Genomic DNA, 8181 nt, shown 5'->3' on the forward strand with positions numbered 1-8181 from the left:
TGACGTTGTGACCATACCACCATGTGACTCTGTGACCTATAACAACATGTGACGTTGTGACCATACCACCATGTGACTCTGTGGCCTATGACAACATGTGACGCTGTGACCATACCACCTTGTCACCTACACAAATCACCATGCAATCCATACATCTATAATCCGATTTAAAGGTTACTGTAACTCTTTTCTCAGTCCTAAATCACAATGTCCCTAATCAGTTATCTAAATCTCTACTGATTTCAGAAACCCCAAATCACAATGTCACTCATTTCACATGACAACTAATTACGTCACTTACAGATTTTAGAAACCCACCGTCTACTTCGCAATGTGCAAAATTTCAGAAATCCAAACCCTAAATCTCTACTTATAGATTCCGAAATCGATATTTCAACTAAACAACAACCAAAATCCAACCGGAAGATGATGGTGGAGTTCATTTAACCTACCGTCTGTCCTTTTAACTCTGAAATTTGCTGACGATCCTCATTTTCGGAGGAAGAAGATGATGAAGACGACTGTACCGAAGATTCTACAACCATTTTCTTCCCTTTCGTCATGTCTTCCACAAATCTCGACTCGAATCTAGCCGCAAACAGAAATTTCGACACAGAGAGAAGAAGAGGAGAAACCGAAATTGGCTCAGGCGAAAATGCAGAACAAATCGGAGGTTTTAGAGAGAGAGTTGAGTTAGAGGTCTTTTGCCTTTAGAGAGAGAGAGTTAATTTCGAAACTGAAGAAAACGTGGGAGAGAGAGTGTGGCATGCCAAGGGTAACGCTGTCTTTCCATTTAATTTCATGGTTTTTTTGTCTTTTTGTTTTGTTCAGTAATTTTTTTTTTCGAGGGTAAGCTCAGAAATATATGTAGCGGTCAAAGGGTATAACGGATATATTGCCGTTTCGAAGTTATCTGAAAGTCAACAATTAATTGCCATAAGATTTGCCCACCCAGAAGAAAACAGAAACAAACAGGTTGATGGAAAAAACAGAAATATCAGACAAAACACGTGAATGTGTATAACCAAATTGAGATACCCTAAAACCAAATTGTTAAAATCATACTTTGCATGGCATCTAGTTCAAAGTAAGAGAGGTTAAGGACAAACAATTTTGAAAGAAGAAAACTTAATTCGACAAAAAAACTGTACTTTGCACTAACACATTCTATAAAAACAAAGCAATAATGCAATCTTTAATACTCTCCATATAAAAAACTAGGTGCATAAATAAAGTATTTGTTAGCTTTTTTGAATATGAACTTGGACATCAGGTTGAAAACAGGATTCTTCGAAATGGCAATAGCTGCCTGATTGTCCACATTGATCTGAGTTGGAATCCTTGGAGTGAAACCCAAATCACACAGAATGTTTCTGAGCCAATTTGCTTGGTTTGCTGCTGCAGTTGTGGCAATGAATTCCGCCTCTGCAGTTGACTGAGCCACCACCTCCTGCTTCTTAGAGCTCCACGAAAAACAGTTTGAACCAAGCATGAAACAGAAACCAGAGGTACTCTTCATGTCTTGAGTTGAACCAGCACAATCACTATCAGCAAACCCAACCAAATCGGCTTCAAAATCCGACTTAAACAGAACACCATAATCAAGTGTTCCCTTCAAATATCTCAACACCCTTTTAGCTGCCACCAAATGACTCCTTAGATTATTCAGAAACCTTGAAAGTACATTAACAGTAAACAACACATCTGGTCTAGATGTTGTTAAGTACATCAGACATCCAATCAAGCTTCGATAGTTCCTTTCATCAACCTCTTCTTATGTTTCTTCAATCACTAACTTCTCCTTCATGTTCATGGGTGTTCTCACACTCTTACAGCCATTAAACTTGAACTTCTTCAATATTTCAGAGAGATACTTCCTCTGGCAGAGAAAAGTCTCCCCTTTACTCTGATTTATCTCAATTCCCAGAAAGAAAGATACTTGACCAAGATCAGACATCTCAAACAAGTTCATCAGCTCCTTTTCACTTTCTCAATCTCTTGAACACAAGAACCTGTAACTAACAGATCATCTACATAAAGTGAGATGACTGTAGTAAAGAAGCTCACTCCTGGAGCATAAACACCACCACTGGTATTTTGAGATGCTCCTTCAACAAGTAATGAGCTGAGAGTCGGAGGCAACTATGACTGTGAGATTCATGTTGAGTGCGACATTTACAACAACTGCAACGATAATGATGAGAACAGTGACATTAACAGTGAGCTGAAATTGGATAAATCTTTGAATGTTTGTGTATACAGACATTAGTGTTGGAGAAGAGACCTTGACACACACTTGAATGATTTTGGACGTACGTAAATGCTGGAGAAAGACACTGATAAACCCTTCCGGATTTACAGGAGGAGGAATAGGCGGAAGAGGAGAGATATCAAGGATGGAGAACAAACAAAATATCGCAACGAGAGAGAGGAAGCAAAAGAAGATATTGCTGATGATGTGGCAACAACTGGTGGGAACGAGGGAACATTCCCGAGCACAACAATTGAGACTTAGGGGCAATTCTGTTACCTTGCATGAGTATGTTCGGGGATTTGCATAGGATATTTTAGTTAGGACAGCTCAACAATTTGTTGCTACTTGAGTCTTTATTTAAACTACGTAGCTTTTTCTTAGGGTTTTTTATGCTGTTTTTCATCTTGAGTTTGGGATTGATAAAGGAGAGTCGTGTTCCTCTCTGTCATTGTTGTTTCTTTTGATTTATTTCCTTAATAAATCGATAATTCGAGTACAAAGGTCTATCAAAAGTGGTATCAGAGCAACTATTCGATCCAATCATGCCTCCCAGAGATAATCGCATTGAGCAGTTGGAAGAGTTTGTTACCACCAAGTTGGGCAGGTTTGAATCTGCCATGGGAGAGATGAGGGGCAGTTTTGATTCTACTTTGGGTGATATGCAAGGCGCAGTTTCGGTGATTCAAAAAGAGGTGGGTCGTATGCAAGTGTTGGAGAACATGATGCAGACACTACTGGACCAGTGAGAACCACTGTACAGATCGTCGTCGGTTATGCCGACAGGGGAACAGTCAACCTGTGCCCAGACTTTCCCTAACCCGATGGGCAAAGCTCCTGTCGATTTGCCAGGATCTTTTACGCACACAACACCGATGGCCATCGCCGCACAGTTTCCAGGGGTCATTTCGACGGAAGCACCATCGGGTGTGCAACAGCCGGGTAATGAGTTCACCTTAAGAAAAATTGAAATGCCGGTTTTTGAAGGTGAGAGCGTAGCCGGATGGATCGTGCGTGCTGAACGCTACTTTAGGTTTGGCGGCATCAGCGATCCAGACAAATTACGATATGCAACTCTTAGCATCGATGGCGAGGTGCTGCATTGGCACGAATGGCAGCACAGTAATCGACCATTCGTGGATTGGTGGGACTTCAAACAACGGTTATTAGAATGTTTTGACATGAGGATCTCAGGTTCGGCTAATGCAAGGTTGTTTGCTCTGAAACAACATGGCTCGGTTCTCGACTATCTGCGCAGTTTCGAAGAATCATTGGGCCAGCTTACTCACGTGTCCCCTGATGTTTTGGAAAGCGCTTTCAAAAATGGTCTGCGTTCTGATATTGGGAACACTGTGGAAATTCTGGATCCACAGGGACTTGATCGGACCATCGCTCTTGCCCTGAAGTTAGACAACAATCCCATCGAAAATTTGGGCGGTAAAAATGGGGATTTTCGCTCCACAAAGGCAGGTTTTTCTCAGTGAACAAATCAGTTCCGCACGATTTCGTTGCCAGCATCGGGTTCTGGTGGGCACAACGTTATGGGTGGACACGCAGATCTGAGGCAACTGGGCCTACTGCTTCCGGCCCAACTTCTGCGGGACCCGTTCCTCTTTCTTCACCATTGAAGTCCTCATCTATGCGTCGAATCTCTGATGTTGAGCTTGATGAGAAACGAAAGCGGGGCTTATGTTTCAGATGCGATGAGAGATATTATTTCGGGCATCGTTGTAAGGACCGAGAACTGCAGGTGATTTTAGTCAAAGAGGATGGCAAATTTTTGCTGCCGGAGGAAGGTGTTCCGACATCAGTGACGGAAAGTACCCATGAACCGACACAAATGGCAGAACTATCTCTCAACTCTGCCGTTGGAACCATGTCTCCGTCAACTCTGAAAGTCCAAGGCAAAATCCGAGGTCAAGAAGTGGTCGTGATGATTGATTGTGGAGCAACCCATAACTTCATCTCCCTCGATGTCTTAGCCAAGCTCCGTCTTCAACCTTTGTCAACGACGGGCTACAGCGTCTCACTTGGCACAGGCATCACTGTACGTACTGCAGGAATTTTTCGGGCGCTCCTATTGACGATGCACCACTTGGAGGTTTTGGCTGATTTTTTGCTGTTAGAATTAGGTAGCGCCGACGTTATTCTCGGTGTTCAATGGCTGAGAACTCTGGGCAACATTCAGATGAACTTCGACATATTAAAAATGCGGTTTAATGCCGGCACTACAACGGTGACTCTTAAGGGTGACCCTCACCTCCATAATTCGCTCGTGACGTTCAAATCACTTATCAAAGCAGTTCCAGCGAGTGAGGCGTGTTTCTGGTCGAGTTGAGCGCGTTATGTCCTGTTTCTGAAGTGGTCGAGGAGGTTCCAGGTCCGTTAACTCAGGTTTTGGGAGATTTTTCTCAGGTATTCGCTGATCCTACTGGTCTGCCACCATTCCGTGGTCGCGAGCATCCCATCGTTTTACGCCCCGACGCAGGCCCTGTCAGCGTTAGACCTTTCAGGTATCCTCATGCGCACAAGGAAGAAATAGAAAAATTGGTGAAAGAGATGTTACAGGTAGGAATTATTCAGCCAAGCACGAGTCCATTTTCCAGCCCAGTTTTGTTGGTCAAGAAGAAAGACGACAGTTGGCGTTTCTGCGTGGATTATCGGGCACTCAATCGAGTTACGGTACCTGACAAATTTCCGATTCCAATGATTGATCAACTTTTGAATGAACTTTTTGGTGCAACAGTTTTTTCTAAACTCGACCTACGCTCGGGATACCACCAAATCCGGATGAAGACCGAGGATGTTTACAAGATGGCCTTCCGTACTCATGATGGCCATTACGAGTTTCTCGTCATGCCATTTGGATTAACAAATGCTCCGGTGACTTTTCAGGCGATGATGAATGATATTTTTCGGCCATTTTTGAGACGCTTCGTCTTGGTGTTTTTTGATGAAATTTTGGTCTATAGAAGTACGCTGGAAGAACATCAGGAACATTTGCGGGAGGTTCTGGCTGTCTTGGCAAAGCATTAGCTATTTGCCAACAGGAAGAAATGTCAATTTGGACGTGATCATATTGAGTACTTGGGCCACATCATTACACGACATGGGGTGCAGACAGACCTGACAAAAACGCAAGCGATGCAGCAGTGGCCTTACCCAAAGACAATCAAGGAGTTGCGTGGATTTTTGGGGCTCACGGGTATTATCGGCGCTTTGTGCAGAATTACGGATTGATAGCTCGCCCTCTGACGGATCTTCTGAAGAAAGACGGTTTTATTTGGTCGGACCGCGCAGCTACTGCGTTCGATTCGCTTAAGGCAGCTATGCTTCAAGCGCCGGTCTTAATTCTCCTAGATTTCACGGATACTTTCGTGGTTGAGGCCGATGCATCCGGGTTCAGTATTGGGGCAGTGTTAATGCAAAAGAACAGACCCATTGCTTACTACAGTCATGGTATGTCCACTCGTGACCAGTTGAAGCCGGTTTACGAGAGGGAACTGATGGCAATCGTACTGGCAATTCAGAGGTGGCGTCACTACTTGTTGGGTCGCCGATTTGCTATGCATACGGATCAAAAAGCCTTGAAATATTTACTGAATCTACGCGCAATCAACCTTGACTACCAGAAATGGTTATCAAAGCTATTAGGATACGATTTTGAGATCATATACAAACCGGGTATCCAGAACAAGGCTGCTGACGGGTTGTCTCGCATTCCGCCTTCTACGGGTCTCACGTCGTCCCTAGCTGTTCTGTCGTCCTTGACAGTTCCCACTGCGATCCAAATGGAACTACTGCGAAGTTAAGTTGAGTCGGATCCGGGTTTATCTGACATTTTGGACAAGCAAAAAAACCAACAAGAAGTACCACGGGGATACCATCTACGCCAAGGTACCCTGTTATTCAATGATCGCTTTGTCATTCCGGCTAATTCGGGCATTATTTCGGTAATATTACGTGAGTTCCATGACGGTCCGATGGGTGGTCATGCCGGGTTACTCAAAACTCTCAAGCGCGTGCAATCAATTTTCTATTGGGAGGGTATGAAGGCATCAGTGCAGAAATATGTGGCAAAGTGTTTGACTTGTCAACAACAAAAGTACTCTACGTTGGCTCCAGCAGGTTTGTTACAACCTTTACCTATTCCTGAACGTATTTGGGATGATGTGGCTATGGATTTTATTGAGGGGCTGCCACGTTCAATGGGTTTCGACACGATCTTGGTGGTTGTAGATCGCCTGAGTAAATATAGCCACTTTATGGGGTTGCGTCACCCCTTTACTGCGGTACAAGTGGCTGATAAATTTGTTAGAGAAGTGGTAAGGCTACATGGGTTTCCTCGTTCGATCGTCTCCGACCGTGACAAGATCTTCCTCAGTCACTTTTGGAAGGAACTGTTTCCGACCATGTTAGTTTTCAAGTGTCCAACTAACAAAATTATGTTTGTAATGCTCGGGACAAAGACCAATCCAGAAGCTATACCCTGGCTTGCTCCTTATGTTGTTTCTTGTATCAATATGGAAATGTACAGAATTATCATGACATTCAGTATTCGAACTTTTACATACTATGAATTGGTAAGTAGCATTAGGTGATAAATACCGATATCTTATCGGCTATCTTTTCTCTCTCGGAATCAGATAAGAATCGAAAAGCGTTTCCTTCAGTGAGATTAGGTTCAGTGGATCTCCATCTCCAGTGCGATAGCTTTAGCAGTTTCGAGGTTATCGTGAGTTACCATTCGAACATGAAAGTCAACAGTTAATCACTTAATTGCCATAAGATTTGCCCACAGGTTGATGGAAAAAACAGAAATATCAGACAAAACACGTGAATGTGTATAACCAAAATGAGATACCCTAAAACCAAATTGTTAAAATCATGCTTTGCATGGCATCTAGTTTAAAGTAAGAGAAGTTAAGGACAAACAATTTTGAAAGAAGAAAACTTAATTCAACAAAAAAATTATACTTTGCTCTAACACATTCTATAAAAACAAAGCAATAATGCAATCTTTAGTACTCTCCATATAAAAAAACAACGTGCAGAAAAAAAGTATTTGTTAGCTTTTTTACTTTTATACCGACTATAGCTGGCAAACAGAGGTCATCCCCTGGGAGTACCCACTTTAAGAGCTCATCGCTTGTTGGGATTTTGTCAACCTCATAGGTTTATGGTAATGCTACGCATTGTAAAGTTCTTGCTCCCTTGTCTTCCATAACCTTTTTAAAATAAGAAGCCCGCAACCAGACAATTACATGTACACTTTAATCTCAACCAGACCATGCAGTAAACATATGCAGGAACTTACTTTACATGTAATGGAAAAGCACAACAAAACTATCGACACAAGTTACTCAAAAGTGTTGTGAACCCCACAAAACCAAGGATAGTGATCAAGGTGAAAGACTGATGACAATGAAAACCATGAAGGTGTTAGGTTCTCACAAACCTCATCTTCAATCTGTCACATTACTACTTTCGTCCACAAAGCCTTTGTGTGAAGCCAAAACGATTTCACAAGCTCTTTTCCAATGAATATGAACTTGGACATCAGGTTGAAAATAAGCAAGGAGAAGAGAAGAATTGGTCATAAGCCATTATTTTTCTTCAACAACCAGAAAAAACTGAAAGTAGAACATCTGGAGGAAACAGAGACAATTCTTGCACAGCTCTCATATGAAATACGTAGACAATCAATCGATGCATGTTACAGAGACAGTTTACAACAATATGTTTTTTTGGTAAGAACTAAAAGGTGTGAAGGTATTCCAAAATTATATAGACACGAAGATAAACAATGTACTTCTTGCATAAACAGGAAAACGTACCGGATCAGAACAGCCAAGAAGACAGCAAGAGCACTCACAGACCAACAATACCAATCAAAACCACCACTCCATTTAGCCAAACCTGACTGAGAC

At 42.4% G+C, this 8181-nt stretch overlaps 1 long non-coding RNA gene across 1 annotated transcript; it reads left to right on the forward strand.

The window, feature by feature from the left end:
* The first annotated feature begins 920 nt into the window (after nt 1-920).
* Nucleotides 921-8078, forward strand: LOC109116180. Its single transcript, XR_002023705.1, has 2 exons — nt 921-975; nt 7053-8078. It is a non-coding gene; the product is annotated as an uncharacterized LOC109116180 (long non-coding RNA).
* The last annotated feature ends 103 nt before the right edge of the window (nt 8079-8181 follow it).

The sequence above is a fragment of the Tarenaya hassleriana genome, unplaced genomic scaffold, assembly GCF_000463585.1.
Source record: "Tarenaya hassleriana unplaced genomic scaffold, ASM46358v1 Cleome779, whole genome shotgun sequence".
NCBI classification, from domain to species: Eukaryota; Viridiplantae; Streptophyta; class Magnoliopsida; order Brassicales; family Cleomaceae; genus Tarenaya; species Tarenaya hassleriana.